Source organism: Cupressus sempervirens, chromosome 7 (genome assembly GCF_028749045.1).
Source record: "Cupressus sempervirens isolate cs-2001-9-10 chromosome 7, ASM2874904v1, whole genome shotgun sequence".
NCBI lineage: Eukaryota > Viridiplantae > Streptophyta > Pinopsida > Cupressales > Cupressaceae > Cupressus > Cupressus sempervirens.
Window position 1 is genome coordinate 100,873,247 of NC_143124.1, and position 18,427 is coordinate 100,891,673.

Sequence of the window (18,427 nt, forward strand, 5' to 3'; positions counted from 1 at the left end):
AGCTTCTTGTGGTGGTTTTGAGCTATAAGGGATTGCAAATTGTAATCACTACATAATAATAATATTGGACTTGTTGTTGGTGGATGTAGCCCAGGTATTTGGTGAACCATGTTAAATCTTAGTGATTGGTGTTCTCTTCTATGTGATCTACTATTTTCTGATAGTAGTTATATTTGCCTCTAACTATTATTTCTATCTAAGGTTAATCCTAACAAATGGTATTAGGGCCAGATAGTTATCATTTTTCTTTTACCAATCCTCTATAGGAAGCTCTCACAGTTGAGTGGGAGTCTCATGGTTGAGTGGGAGTAATGGTAGATGAGGGTTGACAAGTTTAAAGGGTAGAAATTTTAGTTATGGAAGATGCAAATGGAAGACTATCTTTATGAAAAGGATTTATGGAAGTTGTTGGAAGGAAAAACCAAGAATCAAGGATCTATGAGAAATGATGACTATAATCTTTTAGATAGAGGCACTTGGAAGTATTCAATTATGCCTAGCATCATTAGTGACATCTAATATTACAAAAGTGAAGATGAGAGAGGAGTTAATGGAAACTCTAGGGAAATTTAATGAAAATCTCTCTACTTCAAACAAGGTATTTCTCATGAACCATTTATTTAATATGAAGATGGAGGAAGGTGGATTTGTTGTAAATTATTTAAATGAGTTTAATAATATTTCTAATTAGTTATCTTCTGTGGGTATTAATTTTGATGAAAAAATTAGGGCTCTCTTGATTTTGTGTTCTTTGCTTGAATGTTGGAATGGCTTGGTAATGGCTATGAGTAATTCTATTTCTGAATCTAATACTCTTAAATATGATAATATGATAGGTGTTATTTTGAGTGAGAAAATTCTTAGGTAGATCTACATTTGGAATTACTTTGAACACACAAGGTCAAGGTAGAATGACTGAGAGAGGAATTAATTCTAGAAATCATGGGAAATCAAGAGGAAAGTTAAAGGGGAAGAGGTCTCAATTCAAAGGATTCAGAGATTGCTAGTATTGTGGTAAACTATGACATAAGAAGAAATATTATTGGCCTTGAAAGAACAATGAAGGAGATAAACTAGAAGGGAACAAGGAGACAAATGCGGTAAGTAGTAAATATGAAGAGGATACTTTGCTTCTTTCTTTAGAAAGTATTGATGACTCATGGGTTTTAGATTTTGGTGCTTCATTTCATGCTACACCTCATAGAGGTTATTTTATTAATTATGGTGAAGGGGATTTTGGGCTTATTTATTTGGGGGACAATGAACCCTTCTAGTTTGTTGGAAAAGGAAAAGTTAAGAATAAGTTATAAAATGGGAATCATTGGCTACTGCATCAGGTAAGACATGTTCCAAGGCTAAGTAGGAATTTAATTCAGTAGGGTAACTCAGTGATGAGGGTTGTGTAGTTACTTTTAATGATAAAAATTAGAAGGTTTCAAAAGGTTCCCTTGTAGTAGGAAAGATGTGAAAATAGGAAATCTTTTTATAGGTCATATTGTTCCTTCTACTTTGATTGTTTCAAAGAAAAATGAATGTTTAGGAACAGTTGCTACAATTGAGCAGGGAGAACAAACGACTGCTATAGATTTTGATATACCACAATGGCACCATAGACTTGGGCACATGAGTGAGAAAGGTATGAAAGTACTTCATTCAATGAAAGTTTTACTAGGTTTGAAATGTGTTAATATGGATTTTGTGAAATTTGTGTGTATAGAAAATAAAAGAGAGTGAGTTTTGTGAAGACTAGGAAGGAAAAGAAAAGTGAGAGATTAGAGCTTGTGCATATAGATGTATGGAGACTAGCTTAGGTATCTTCCCTTGGTGGCTCTCATTATTATGTTACATTTATTTATGATGCAAGTAGAAAAGTATGAGTTTATTTCCTTAGACAAAAATATGATGTATTTCAAACTTTTAAGAAATAGAAATGCTTGGTTGAAAATGAGATTGGTAAGAAATTAAAATATCTTAGATTTGATAATCGTGGTAAGTATTGTAGTCATTAATTTGAAGATTATTGCTCCACTAATTTTATTCATAGACAAAAAATTATTCCAAGGACTCCATAGGAAAATGGAGTGGTTGAATGCATGAATAAGACTATAATAGAGTGTGCAGGTAGCATGTGGTTGCATGCTAGATTACCATTAAACATGTTGGTAGAGGCTATTTATGCTGATGTATATTTGATTAATAGAAGTTCCTCTAATCCTTTGGGTTGTGGTATTCTAGAGGAAGCATGGATTGGTAAGAACACAAGTTATTGTTTTCTCAAAACCATAAATTCTAAAAATAGAACCAAGCTAGAAACTAAGTTGAAGAAATGTGTATTTGTTGGATATGGCATTGATAAATTTGGTTATAGGCTTTGGGATTTTTAAAATTTTAAAATTGTAAGAAGTAAGGATGTCGTATTCAATCAGAATGTGTTGTATAAAGAACTATTGCAACAACTTGAGAAGAAAGAAGATGATTATGTAGTGTTGGTTATTTTTGTAGAGTCTGATCAATCTAAAAGTGGGAGATTTTTGTGATATTTAGCCTAATCAAAATTTGAGGTTTATTTAGCATAGTTTTCTCCCCATATTATTTCTATAAGGGTTTGGGGGAAATTCCCCTATAGGGTCATGTGCACTCCCTATCATAGTATAGGGTGGGGTCGAGGGAAAATGCCCCTGCAGGGGGTTTCAGGGGCAACAGGCCAAAAAATACCTTATATTGTAGAAGGAATTGACTGCTATTTTTCTATTGGATGACTTATTCTAGCCCTAATTTTTTAGACAACAAAAGCTTGTATAAAAAGGTTTAGGGTTCGGGATTCCACAATGTAATGGTGATATTTTAGCTTCTTGCAATAGTATTGAGCTATAAGGGATTGGAGATTGTAATAATTGGATAATAATAATATTGGAATTGTTGTTGGTGTTTTGAACCTAAGGATTAGGTGAACCGTGTTAAATCTTGGTTTCTTGTGTTCATTTTTGTGTGATCTATTATTTTTTGATAGTGGTTATATTTGCATGTAACTATTATTTCTGGGTGATCCCACAATAATCGGTTCCACTTTTTGACCAATTTTGACACTAAAATCAATATGTTTGCAACAAACGTCACATTCAAGTGACTATATCTCCAAAACTATAAATAATTTCAAGATGACATAAAATAGTAATTTTGAGTACTTTGTTCCTACTTTGTAACCATTTTTTTTAATTTTAAAAAAAAAATTATTTATATTAATTTTTTTTATCTCCTCCAAAAAGTGGTACATAATTAAATTTAATATTTTTAAAGAGTGACAGTCCATTTGACACACATAACTTTTTTTTAGAAATGATAATGAAGTAATTCTTTTGACATTAGATTTGTAACATCAATATCCAGAGGATGCATTTGGTTTGATTTATTTTGGTTGAATATTGTATAGTTTATGAATTTTTGAAGTGACATGAATTGTAATTCAGACACACATTCTGTTTGATACAGATAATTTGAAGTCAATTTATCATAAACCTAAAAAAAAAAATTGAATAGAAAGGTATCTTAATAAGCTAGTTCCTACATATTTTAAAAATTTTTTTTGACTTGATTTACTAATTTTCTCGAGGTGTCGAAGTCAGTTGATGTTCAATTGGTAATGAGCCAATAATGAACCTCTAATGAGTTAAACTCATATTTGAAAGTCTTAATGACTAAAATATGTATTACAATTATAGTCATTGGAAAGCTTTCTCTGAGCAATACATTTTGACATTTTTTATTTTATAGTAGTAGATCATTATCCTACAATTATGGGAGTCAAGAGAAAAAGAAAATAAAAGAAAAAAGGGTTAAAATTTTCCTAATTTTACACATTCTTGTGAATATATTGGGCATGTTTGTGCAAACCCATGTTCGCACGAACGTATGGAAAAAATAATCTGACAGTCAGAATTTTTATTTAACATGTTCGTGCAAACATTTATAATAATTTGTGTTTGCATGAACATACAAAAAAGGCAAATTTATCAAGATCTCAAACAGAAAAGTGGAATTTCAATCGCAAAATTGCCGTTGCAAATATGTTTGGACAAACATATTAGTAAGGTATGTTTGCACGAACATACCTTGCTAATATGTACTTGTGAACATAGTTAACATGTTCAAGAAAACATACGTAAAATTCTATATGCAAATTTTTCATCATTTTGCAATTTCCTTCGTCCCCCAAAAGTGGTACCCAGTATTGTGGGTTCACCCTTCTATCTAAGGTTAATCTTAACAAGTAGAAAATTAGTTGGAGTCGAGGAAAGTTAAGATTCAGTGTATGTTGAGTGAATTGTAGACAATGTCAAGCAAAGTGAACATAGTGTAAGTTGTGTAAAGTTTAGATGATGCCAAGCATTATCAAGCTTTAGTATGTCTGAAGTGAACTCTTAGTGGATGCTAAGCAAGATAGTATGTGTTGAGCATTAGAAGTTAGTTGATGTCAAGTGACAACATTATGAATTTGATCATGAATTCGATGAATCTAAGCTAACAAGGTTGACTTCTTGGATTGTGTGGGTTGTGTGGAAGATAAGCATGATGAATTGGTGGCATAAAGTTTAAGGTAAACTATTTTGAGGAAAATTCAAAGTGAATTGAGAAGGAAGTCTTTAGAGGGAGCAAAAATAGAAAGATGGTTAGATTCCATGAATCCTACCTAACCCTAGAATGGATGATTGTGATTAAGTGACAAAAGATCCAAATTCTCTTTATAAGGGAATAGAAGGCATGAAGCAATAGTTTCCTAGTTGGCATGTATGAAAAAACCCAAGGTAGACTAGGAGTCTAGGGTATTGCTTCATATGGATGCCAAACTATAGAGTGTACCGTTGGTATACAAAGCAAGAAGGCTGAACGGGATGAATGCTTGAAGGGTGAAAAAGCTATCAAAGATGAAGTGAATGAAGCCAAGAAAAATGGAAGACTAAAATAGACATCTATAATTTGCAAGTGAGTTTTCATTTATTATTAGATCAAGCCTTACTGTTACTATCTAATCATTGTATCAATTTAGCGTAAATCTTTTGAATTAAGGTTGACCTGATAGTAATTTTTAAATCATTTAATCACATGGTGTTATAATGGAATGATCTAAAGTCCTCTAACAAAGATCACTCCTAAAATGCTATTTGAAATCCTTTAACTAGGTCACATTTAATAGTGTGTATTACAACCTTTAATAGGGCTGGCTTTTCATTGGGAATCACTTTAGAAGAGTGAGAATTAGTAGCATGTTACAAGTGGTTTTTTATAAATTTTGTTTCCATTTAAAATCCTTGTGTCATATGTGTGAATTATTCTATTATGTTTCAAGTTTGCATTTATACAATGTGATTTTGACCTAGGACAGTAACCTACTAGTTCGTGTTTTGAATGATATAATGGATGCATGCAAGATATATGATAAGGAGATATATGTATGACTTTTTTAAGCACTAAAAATTTTAATTAGGAGTTTTGGACCTTGGATAAGTGATTCACCCCCCCCCCCCCCCCCCCCCCCCCCAACCTGTTAGAGTAAATAATTAATTATTAATTATTTATTCTATTTACTTAAGATTACTTAGGTAAATGCATTTCATTTATTAGTTGTAGTCTAGGAGTTTGTTATAAGTTGTTGAAAATATGAGAGTTTGTTCTCTCTTAAGTCATACTTATCCTCTCACCTTGTTCGAGGACTTTCCACCTTATGTGGATGTATGCTTAGTTGTCACACTTATCTCCTAACATCTTCTAGATTGTTCTAGGAGATTCCTTGAGCTCTTTATATTCAAGCTACCTCATTGTATTTCATATCACATTCTTGCATATTGTAAAATACATATTTTCTTGTGTTTGCATATCTTGTTCCCTCTCATGTCCATTTAGGGGTTTACCCTTGCTCCATGCTCTTCTCTCCTTGGCTTCCCTTTGATAGGTTTTTACATGCAAGTGATCTTGGGCATCTTTGCAGTTGGATTTCATCAATGCCAACACCACCAACTCCCCCCTCAGTTATTCTAAACTATTTGAGCAATTGGTATCATAGCCTTTGTTTCTTGTGAGTGGTAGTTTCAAGGTAATATAAGTCAAAGATAAAAAAGCCTAAGAGAGAGGTACCCAAGCTTAACAAGGATAAATTTCCTACATGGAAAGTTTTCATGAAGTTTCACCTAGGAGGACTTGGTGATCATGCACAAATTACTATTACTATTAAACATGCCAAGTTTGTTGGATCCCTCACTGCTAAAGATTTGAGAAAAAAATAAAGACCACAATCAAGGAATCTTGTAGATTACATCTACCTTAAGTTTTTTTATATTTTTGATGATACCAAGAGTTATTATACTACAAAGAAGATGTGTGATACTCTTCAAACCATCTATGAAGGAGACACAAGTGTTTTGAGAGCCAAATTTGAAAGTCTTAGAGGTATTTTTGATGATGTGAAAATGGAAGAAGGTGAGAACATTGTTTAGTATTGTTCTAGAAAAAAAGATGTTGTAAATGCTATAAGAGAGGTTGCTAGTAAAATATATGATGATATTATGTTGAGAGAAGTATTGAGGACACTTCTTCCCATTTATTCTATTAGAGTTTCTACCATTCAAGAGCTGAGAGGTATACCTAACACTTAAAGGATTGGTAAGTAGCCTTACTATCTTTGAACTCTTTAATTTTGATATCTTCAAATCAAAGAATGTTTAATCTTCTTTAAAGACTAAGTTGTCACTAAAAGAACCTAATGAAAAGAAAAAGAAAAAGGTCAAATATGTCTCTAGTGATAGTGATATAGATGAGGAAGATTTTTAATAGCTTGAAGAATTGTTGGATAGGAGATTTCAAAGAGGCAAAGGAAGATACAAAGGCAAAATGCTAGATGTCCATAGAAGAAGAAAAATAGAAGTTGAGAAATTGAAAAGTAAAAGTGATGAGAACATAAAACACTACAAGGACAAAGGAAAGAAATCCTGCTACATTGTTGAAGAGGAATCCAATGAAGAATCTAATGACCATGAGGATGAAATTGTCTATATTGCAATGAAGGATGAATTTGATGAAGCTGAGGGAAACTACACTTGTATCTTATGTGAATAAGAGTGGCATATGGATTATTGATAGTGGTTGTTCCAATCACATGATTGGAGATAAAAATAAGTTCAATTCCCTTATGCATTATGATGGAAATAATGTTAGATTTGAGAATGATGCACCATGTCTTATTAAAGGAAAATGATCAATCAAGATGATAGATCAGATCATTTGTGATAATGTTTATTATGTAGAAGGACTAAATTACAATTTGCTAAGTATATCAGAATTGAATAGTGTTACATGTAAGGTTGAATTTGAGAATAAAAAAGCCAAGATTTATGATGCTAATTGAGATTTAATTGGTAATGGTGATCAGACTAGAGGTAATATTTTGTATCTTGATATGAATGATGTTACTTGTCTAGTTGTACAATTTGATGATGTGTGGCTATGGTAGAAAAGACTATATAATGTTAATTTTGATAATTTGGTTAGTATCAGTAAGATGAAGAGAGTAAGAGGTTTTCCAACCAATGTGAAAAGATATAAAAGTGACTAGTATATTATCCTATTTATTGATGATTATTCTAGGATGATGATAGTTATGTTTTTGAAGAAATTTTTTGATGCATTTCAAATGTTTAAGTCGTAATTGGATAGAGTGGAAAAGGAAACTAGTAAAAGCTTAAAATTTTTGAGATCCGATGGAGGTGGAGAATGTGCATCAAATGAGTTTGAGATGGTCTATAATGATAAAGGAATCAAAAGATATACTTCTACAACTAGAACTCCTCCACAAAATGGGATTTCTAAAATGAGAAATAGACTTGTGATAGACTATACTAGAACACTCATGATGGAGAGAAATCTTTCTTTGAAATACTGGAGCAAAGTTGTAAGTACAATTTTATATACCCTAAACCATTTACAAGTCAAGAAAGGTACTCATTATACACCTTTTGAATTATGGTATGGATACTTACCAAATGTAAAATATTTTAAGGTATTTGGAAGCAAGTGTTATTTTCTCAAGGATAATAGGAATGAAAAATTTGATGCTAAAAGTGAAGAAGGTATATTCTTAGGTTATTCCACAAGGAGCAAATATTTTAAGTGTTTAAATACTAACACTAATAAAGTTGTGGGAAGTACAAATTTGAAAGTTTAATGAATATACAAAAGTACATGAAGCTAAACCTACAAACGAATCTGAAGATTAAGAATCTTTTGTGTATTTCTATGATGACATGATTGATAATGATTTTGTGAATCAAGTTGAAAATTAGCAATAGAAAGCCTTAGTGACTGCCAAGTCACATACAATGAATGTTGAGATGCATTCAGGAACCAAATTACAATTAGGAGCCAAGTTGAAAAATGAAGCTATGGTACATTTTGATAATGAGATCAATATGCATGAAAGAGCTGTTGAATTACCTAATAAAGAAGCACATAGTGATTCTAAAGTTGAAAGACCTACTGAAGAAAACATAGCTGAACCAAGATTGTTAAAGTATGTTAAGATACATCATCCTACTATAGAAATTATTGGAGATAAAGAGGCTAGAACTATGACAAGAAACAAGTTGAGAATTGATACATGTCTACTAAGCATGCATGAACCTAAATCAGTCAAGAATGTATTAGAGAATGATGACTAGAATCAAGCCATGATAAGAAAGATTGAGAAAATTGAGAAGAAAAATACCTAGTCACTTGTACTCAGACTAGAAAACAAGAATGTTATAGGAATCAAATGGGTGTACAAGAAAAAGTGAGATGAAAATGGTGATTTCACAAGAAATAAGGAAAGATTAGTTTGTAAAGGGTATGCTCAAGAAGAAGAAATTGACTATGGAGAAACATTTGCCCCTGTTACAAGACTAGAACAAGTAAGAACTCTGCTTGCTTACTTTGCATACAATCATTTCAAAGTTTACCAAATGGATGTAAAATATACATTGAACAACCTAAAGAATTTTTTGATACTAAAAACAAGAACATGGTATGTATATTGCACTCAGCTTTATATGGTTTAAAGAAAGGACCTAGAGCATGGTATGAAAGACTTCATACTTATCTTGTAAAGATTGGATTTTAGAGCACTAATGAAAAAAAAAATTTATACTTGAAGACTAAAGGTGGTAAAGGTATTTTACCATCTGAAATTTTTGTTAACGATATCATATTTAGAGGAAAACATGTACTTTGCAAGATATTTTCTGATGAAATGAAGCAAGAATTTGAGGTGGCCATGTTTGGGGAAAATAAATTCTTTTTTTTCTTGCAAGTGTATCAAATGTAATATGGTATTTACATCACACAGTCTAAGCATGTGAAGAAAATATTGAAAACTTTTGGATTGGAAGATTCAAAGCTTGTTGACATACCTATGTTGATATGAAATTGTTGGTATAAATACGTACTTTACTATTTACACTTACTTAAGTTTACTTAAGTTAATGCATTATTTTATTATATTGAACTATTTAATTATTTTTATTTGTAAGACACTTAACAGTTTGCACACCTTGTGAGTTGTCATGTAGACAACACTGGAGTACGCAACTCTATTTGAGCACATGGTGTCTACAACACTATTTTGCATGTCCCACCCTTGTAGACTTATCCTCACATCACCGCACTTACTTTCGTGCTTAATGGAGGATAATCCATATCTGGTGGACATGTTCTTGGTTGTATGACACTTCATGGTGCTAACTTCTATGCATTCTAGAAGCTCTCCTGAGGCCTTTATATTCAGGCACTCCTAGTGTACTCTTTGTATCAAGTTATTGAATACATTGTTATTTTGATCATACTCTCTTCATTTTTGGTCTACAATTGTGGTTGTGTTTGAGTTCTTAGTTCTTGGGTGAATTTTGTCCTTAGGAAAATTCTTACATGGTATCAGAGCTTGGAGACTTTCTTATCACAAGTCATTCAAGACCTCTTGTTGCTTCATCACCTCGGTTTGAATCCAAAGTCCTGTAGAAATTGGGAGCGTCCAACACCAGATCTGACCTCTCCATTATGTTCAGAATGCTAAACCCATGAAAATCGAGTACAAGCATGCCTACCTTGGCCCAATGTCGATCATGAGGCAAATTTTTTTTGCAAATCGAAACTTGGAGTCCCGAATTTGCAGTATGGGTATGGTCATTTTCGCAGATTTATGAATTTATTTTTGGATCTACATTTTTAATTTTCTCTATAATTTCTATCATTTTGTTCATCAACATTTTGGAAAAAAAAAATTCGGGCACACGTCAGAGAATTTTTTTTAACAGAACTGGGCAGTGACACCCAAGATTTGTTGTTTGGAGGTTTATTTATTTAGTGCAGGGGTATTTTATTTATCGTGTGAGCCAATTACATAACAATAGCTTGAGCCATACATCAAATATAATTTTAACTTTTGTGAATTAATTTTAAACCCTCCTTGGCAGTCCTGATTCCGGTGCCTGCAACCAACCGATCGACGGTACAACCTCTAACCAGTGACACCACTTTTGGTTGCAATCTGTAGCTTACTCATTATAAAGTGCACTCACATACCCTGTAGGGTCAATGTGGGATTAATGCCCAGGATTTTGGTGATGATTTGAGGCATACTAGCGACGACTTGGACATCTTCAACATCGTAGTTGAAATTTTTGACGCGTGGGAAGTTTTGCAGCCACCACTGTCACTTCCTCCTAGCATGCATTATTTCCTATTGATAGTCAGTACTTTCTCACCCTTCGTGCTCTATTTTGTGCAGTGAGTTTCTCAATGACCTTTTACATCATTTTCGGGTGAATTTTACTATTTTCGATGCACCCACATAGTAGCATTGTGCTTAGACTTTGGGAAAGAATTTTTTGGTGTCATGACAACATTCTCTGACAACTCTGCATATTTTTCCAGTGGTATTTAACAATTTTCATCGACAATAAATGACTTTCTGACGGTAGTGGAAAATTCGTGCTCGCCTGTACTTGCCATGTGACAGTTTTAAAGACAAAGGCCATGCAGGACCTTTGACCTCTAAAGTGGACCATCCTAGTACTACCACCTAACCAAGTGGAAACAAGATACATTTTCCATGTTAGCATCATTTGTACATTTCGTATAGTATGGATGACACAACCATCTTGCCATGTCAGTACTGGGGCATTTTCTTGCTAATGTCATCATTTTATGGTGATAAATTTGACACCCATTTGGACGTCATTCTAGGGCATTTTGGACCTGCTTTGATGACCATTTGAACATCAAATTTAAACTTGTAGTTTCTCCTCCAAACCCCTCTTTTGATTGCTTTTCAGTCTAGCAGCCTGACTTTGTGAGCTCCTAACTTGGACATATGGACTCTGATATAAGTGCAATTTTTTTTGAAACCAGGTAAAATTTCCTGACTTTTCTAGTGGTGGTGTTTTTCTCTAGATTTGGTGCACAAAGTTTCCATAATTTGCATTTTTTGGTGACTATACCTGCATTATCCTACCTTTTGCAACTTCAAAAGCTTTGTACAGGCACATCTGATCACTTTTTTGAGTTCTTTTTTTTTGAAAGTGCGTATTTTTTCATCTACTTTCTAGATCTGAAGTTAGATTCTAGGGTTGTGTGGAAAAATTTCCCACTTTTAGAATTAGGCCTTCTTTGGCATTGTAAAGCTTTGATTCGTTTTAGAATTATTGTAAAACTGAGCTACGGTGCTTAAGTGACAGATTTCAGCCTTATAAGGTAGTTGTAAAAGCCAAATTAGGAAGTCCACTTTGTTCATTTTTTGACAAGTGGCCCATTGTAAACACACTACTTATAAAGTGCCAAAACATCCTTTTTGGGGGGGTCTTTTGATTGAGTGAAAAGGGGGCGTGTGTACTATGTTTCTTATGTCTCTATTTTTTGCTCTTTCATTTTTGCATCATGGGTTTTAAATGTCCTCCTTTAACTTCATGCAACTATTCTACATGGAAAGATATTGCATGGAGTAGATTAATGGAAAAAGGATATAGTTTATATGTTGATGGTACAATTACCCAACCTATTGATGCTAAAGAACTCATTGATTGGAAAAGACTAGACCATTAGGATTTAGGTGTTATCATAAGTTGTGTACATAGTGATCTTCTCTTCCAAATTAAAAACTGTTCAAACTCTAAAGAAGCTTGGGACAAACTTGAACAGTTATATGGTAAAGTGGATGAAGAAAAGGGATTTTAGATTGAAGATGATCGACTTCTCTTGGATCCTAAAAATTATGACACAATTCAAGATTATATCATCAAAGTCAATGAGTATAGGGCACTTGTTAAAGATTGTGAAAATCCCATAAAGGATGATAGGTTGATACATCACATCCTAAAGAAGCTACCTTTTGAGTATGCTAACTTTGTTTTGAGTTTTAATACTCACAAGTTGACCATGGGATCTTCTTACCAGAAGCCTTCCTTCGATGAATTTGCAGACATACTAATTGTTGAACAATCTCATTTGGTGGATTTTGGCCTTCTCAAGTCATCTAAGACCAAAGCCTTAGTAGCTCGTGATGATAACAAATCTAGTCAAGGGGGAAAAAACAAGAAGAAGAAGAAGTAGTGGAAGTAGAAAACACAATCTGAGACACAACATGACTCCTCTCCACAAGGCAGTTCTTCTTCAAACAAGAAGGGAAGTAATGACAAGAAGGACAAACTCTTTTGTGCATACTGTAAAAATCCAAATCATGATGAGCATCATTGCAACAAAAAACAAATCGATGAGTTAGAAAATCTACTCAAGAAGAATAAGTTTCAAGTGCCTGGTACTTCCAAGGATTCTACTCATAACTCTTCAAAGGGTAAAGGTCAAGCACTTATGGCCAACACAAGTTCTTCTTTAGAATGGATACTTGACTCAGGTGCCTCTTACCATATGGGTTCTTTAAAGCAAGACTTTTCCTCATTGAAGCAGTCAAAGGTACCACACATCTTCATGGGAGATGATGCTAAGATGGAAGTTGAAGGGAAAGGACATGTGGAAATAGAAGATGGGGAATTCAAAGATGTTCTCTATGTTCCAAATCTAAGCTCTAATCTCCTATCAGTTTACCAAATCACTCACCTAGGAGATGGTCATAAGGTTGAGTTCCTTCTCCATTTAGTGATGGTGTGCAGTATAAAAGATGATTCATTGGTAGCTGTTGGGAAAGTCAATGATAATAGGAGGTTATACTTGTTCTCCCACTTTGTGCCTAAGAGTTCTTCTAAAGCCTTGTTAACTCACTCTAATTCAAACAACAACTTATGGCATGAGCAATTTGGCCACCTTGACTTTTGCTCTCGTCAGTAACTTTGCTCAAAACACATGGTCAAAGGTTTACCCAACATCAACTTTTCTAAGGGGGAGTGTTCATCTTGTTCAATGGATATGCATCTCAATGAGAAGTATGATAAAGGGAAGTCTTCTCAAGCTTCACTTGTTCTTTAGCTTGTTCCACCAGTTGCAGTGACTTTAGTCAGCCAAGGCCGCTACATACTCACATTTGTTGATGGCTTTTCAAGATTCACTTGGGTCTTCTTCCTTCATCATAAGAATGAAGTAGTTCACAAGCTTCAAGACTTTAAGATTCATGTTGAAAAAAATTCAAGGAAAGCCATCAAAGTACTTAGAGTGGACAATGAGAACAAATATGTTGATAGGAGACTTAAGAACTTTTGCAAAATTGAGGGCATTGATCTTCAGAACTCACCAGCATTCAGTCCACACAAGATAGATGTTGTAGCTATGAGGATTAGGACTCTCAAGACCATGGAAAGTTGCATGATAAAGGCCAAATCTCTTGATCCTACATTAGAATTTGAAGCCATTAGCAGTGATACTCACATACTTAACAAATCTCCTCATCCATCCTTAGATGGCAAGACTCTTTTTGAGGCATGGTGTGGCAGACAACTAGTTGTGAGTCACCTTAGAATCTACAGTTGTCCAGCATGGGAAAACCTATCTTCTAGGAATTGCAAGGCATTGACACCTAGGCCTTGTACCTTTATTGGTTATGAAGACAATATGAAGGCTTACAGACTAATGGATCCAGAGACACATGAGATTTTTGTGGAGAAGGATGTTCACTTTGACAAAAGTTCTCCCAGCTTGTCCTCTACTCCTCTCCACACATCATACATAGTGGAAACTGATATTGACACCAGCGATAGTGCTTCAACAGGTTCAGACACATGGGGTTCTATTGAAAGTTATAGTGAGAGGTCACATTAGTCTAGTCCACATGCTTATATTGTGACAATGAAAGGTCCATCTTAGGATGGTACATCTTGTCTTCCAGCTCCAGCTTCTGTTGACTTAAGAGATAGACTTGAGGACGTACATTTTCTCATTGATGATGATTCTTCTACAGTTATTGTGAGGGCTCACTTTGACCCTCATGCTAATTCTCTACATGATCAATCTACATAGGTTGGTGTGATTGTGGATCCTTATGAATAGTAATTAGTCAAGGTCCCTTTGTCAGTCAAGGAGACAAATGGTTCAGTGGAATAGGTTCAACATACATCCTTGATAGATCTGCATTCATTCTTTTCAGCACAGTTGGAAGGGATGAACTTCAACATCAGTACAGTGATACTTGAGTAGGTTTTAGGGCCACTATACATCTTCAGGATTATACCTTGGGCATTGTTTCTTCCTAAGGGGAGGAACACTATTCTACATTCTTGGACCTGCTTCTTCATCAGAGCAGCTTTCACTTGTTGGCATTCTTCATTTGGGGTAGGAGCCTATTCTATCTCTCTTCCTTCTCTTATTATTTTTTGTATATATTGGATGTATGTCATAATGGGGGGGTCTTGATTATTTCATCCATCGATGCATCCTCATTCATCTCTCTTTTTGGGGGAAGGTTTTTCCCATGAGGTTTTCCCTCTTTCCCCGCTTTATGGGAGATTGCATCTTCATTATGTACATGGGTACCTTACATGGCCTAGTAACCAAGACCCATTATGCATCTTCATCCTAGTTTGTAAGCTTAAGGGAATTCCCCTAACTTGCACTTAAGAGGGGGTGTTGGTGTAAATACGTACTTTACTATTTACACTTACTTAAGTTTACTTAGGTTAATGCATTATTTAATTATATTGCATTATTTTATTATTTTTATTTGTGAGACACTTAGGAGTTTGCACACCTTGTGAGTTGTCATGTAGACAACACAGGAGTACGCAACTATATTTGAGTACATGGTGTCTACAACATTGTTTTGCATGTCGCACCCTTGTAGACTTATCCTCACATCACCGCACTTACTTCCGTGCTTAATGGAGGATAATCCATATCTAGTGGACATGTTCTTGGTTGTATGACACTTCATGGTGCTAACTTCTATGCATTCTAGAAGCTCTCCTGAGGCCTTTATATTCAGGCACTCCTAGTGTACTCTTTGTATCAAGTTATTCAATACATTGTTATTATGATCATACTCTCTTTATTTTTGGTCTACAATTGTGCTTGTTTTTGAGTTCTTAGTTCTTGGGTGAATTTTTCCCTTAGGCAAATTCTTATAGAAATAAACTATCAAAGAATTATGATTATGTTGATGTGAAACAAACTTTGTACAGGTCAATAATTAGAAAATTGTAATATGTAGTTCATAGTAGACTTGACATTGCATTAGTTGTTGGGATTGTTACAAGATTCTCTAAAAATCCTTAGGAGAAATGTTTGATTGTTGTTAAGATAATTATGTGATATCTAAAAGGAATAGAGGACCTTGGTCTATACTACAAGAAAATTGAGAAATTTTAATTGAAAGCCTATATAGATGCCAATTGGGTTAGAAATGTTGATTACAAAAAAAGTACAAGTGGTGGATCATTTTTGTTGAGGAAGAGACTAGTTACATAGACTAGTAATAAACAAAATTGCATATCTCAATCTATTCCTAAAGATAAATATTTTTTTTTTTGTTGTTCCTATAGTAAATTGTACCAATATTGTATGGATCAAACTATTGGAATTATGATATATTTGTCATTAGTGCAAACACTTATTCTATCCCGAATGCTTATCTTGCTCATCACTTAGTCTCAAGTATATACTGAGCATTTCGAAAGATACCGAGTGAATGAGAAGATCAACCATGTTTACTGAGTGAAAAAGGTAAACGAAGATCAGCAGAGTTTACCAAGTGAAAAAGGTAAACAAAGGATTCAATGTTTACTGAGTTAAGCAAGGTAAATGAAGAAGATAGTTTCTACTAAGTGACACTATATCTACCAAGTCACCAATGGTTACAGAGTTCCAAGCAATGTTCTATGACTAGTATGAACCGAGTCTCTACTTCTACTGAGTGCATGACGATGCCAAGTAACGTAGTGGATGCCGTGTATCAGAAGGTCACCGAGTCAGTTCAGTGAACCCAAGTTTACTAATGGGCTAACTCATTAATGTTTTGTTCACTTGTGTTTTGGCCGACCTTGTAACTATAAATATTGATATGGTATATATGTAATGTATGACATCATTTTGCAATAGACAAGAATATTTTTGGAATGAAATAAGAGAGTATTGTTCGCATAAGAAGAAGGTATTGCTATCAGTAGCAGAGCAAAAGGAATACAACAAGGTCAACATAGGAGCATAAAAGTTATATCTATCACATTCGGTGATCAATGCAAAAAGGATATTATCAGAAAACAAGTTGTAAGTAGATCCATTGCTTCATCCTAATAGGTGAATCAATTTTTAAATCCTTTAACAGGGTAGACTTAACAATCTTTTTGTAAATATTCTAACAGAGTGCATACTTCACTATATGTTTGTAAAACCTCTAACAAGGTGGATCTAGTAGTCCTACTTGCTCCTAATAGGGCAGATCACCAGAAGTGATCATTGTAAGCCTTAACCGGCCAAATTCATACTACAGTAACAAATTTTTGTGGGCATCATCCCCACCCCAATTTTACTTTCTAATTGGAAGGTTTTTGGGTCACCAAATCATTGTGTTCATGTGTTATGAAAGATTGATCTTTCATTTATGCAGTAGATTAGATGAATGAATGATGAATAGTTAAAATGATTAGTGATTTTATATGTTACTGATTCACCCCTCCTCTCTCAATAACATATCTTATCTAGAATATTTCCAAAAATTGGTATCAGAGCATTTGGTTCTTAGGACAATGTTTGATAGCTTGAGCAAAGATCAAGAACAATGGAGATATTAAAAGTTGACAAAGCTATTGATAATGAGAAGTTAGATTTGAAAATGATCATGGATCAACTCAAAAAAGCTAAGGAGCATCTTTCTCAATCTCTGAAAAGAAGGAAGGAACTTGCAAGACAAATGAATGATCATCAGTATGTTGAAGAAAAGATTGAAGACCTGTTACCATCAAGTAGTTCAAATGAAGCTAATGAGGCAATCAAGGAACTCCTGGCAAAGAATGATTTCCTCCAGGAAGAAGTAAGAAAACTCAAAAGAGAACAAGAAATTCAATCAATCAGGCTATGTGAAGTCTTGGAACAAAGGAACAAGGAAAATGAAGACTTACAGGTAAGAAATAGTCAATCCATTTAGCATCAAGATCCTATAAATCAACTTTCCAATGCAAATGAAGCAATTATGAATTTGAGATCTGAAAATGAAGACCTGAGGAATGATCTGATCACTGAAAGACAAATCAATGAAATTTTGGAAAATGACCTAAACACTAAAAAGAAAATCAATGAGAGAATGATGAAATCACAAGCAAACATGACTCAATTAAATTAGCTAAGTGAGCAAAATCTTCATAGACAAAAAGGAAAAGCTGGACTTGGTTACAAGGAAGAAGGTGAAACTTCCAAACATGGTGCACAAAGAAATCAAAGGCCTACTTGTAATCACTATGGTAATAAGGTCATACGTCAAAAAAATGTTGGAGTAATGGAAAGGCAAAGTTCAATGAAAAATGTTTCAACTGCAATCAGCATGGTCACAAAGCTAATGAATGCAAAGAAAAACCAAAATTTGAAGGCAAATGTCACAAATGCAAGAAACTAGTTCAGAAGGAATCTCAATGCAAATGAAAAGCATTTAATCTAGCAAAAAAAATTATCAATGCAATATTTGGTTGGGACTACAATACTTGGTGCAGGTGTCACTGTTGTGGAGAATATGGACACATTGGGATAAACTATGCAATACATCACCTAAGAAAGAAGGATACAACCATAAGATGTTACACATGTACTGAACTTGGTCATATAGCTAAGAATTGCATGAATACTAGAAGAATTATAGATGAAAAGAAAGCTAAAGCTGATAACATTTGGAAGCAAATGAGACAATAGTGGATTCCTAAATCTACCAATCAAGACAATTCAAATAATGATCATTTCACTCAAGAAGTGGGTGACTCCACCA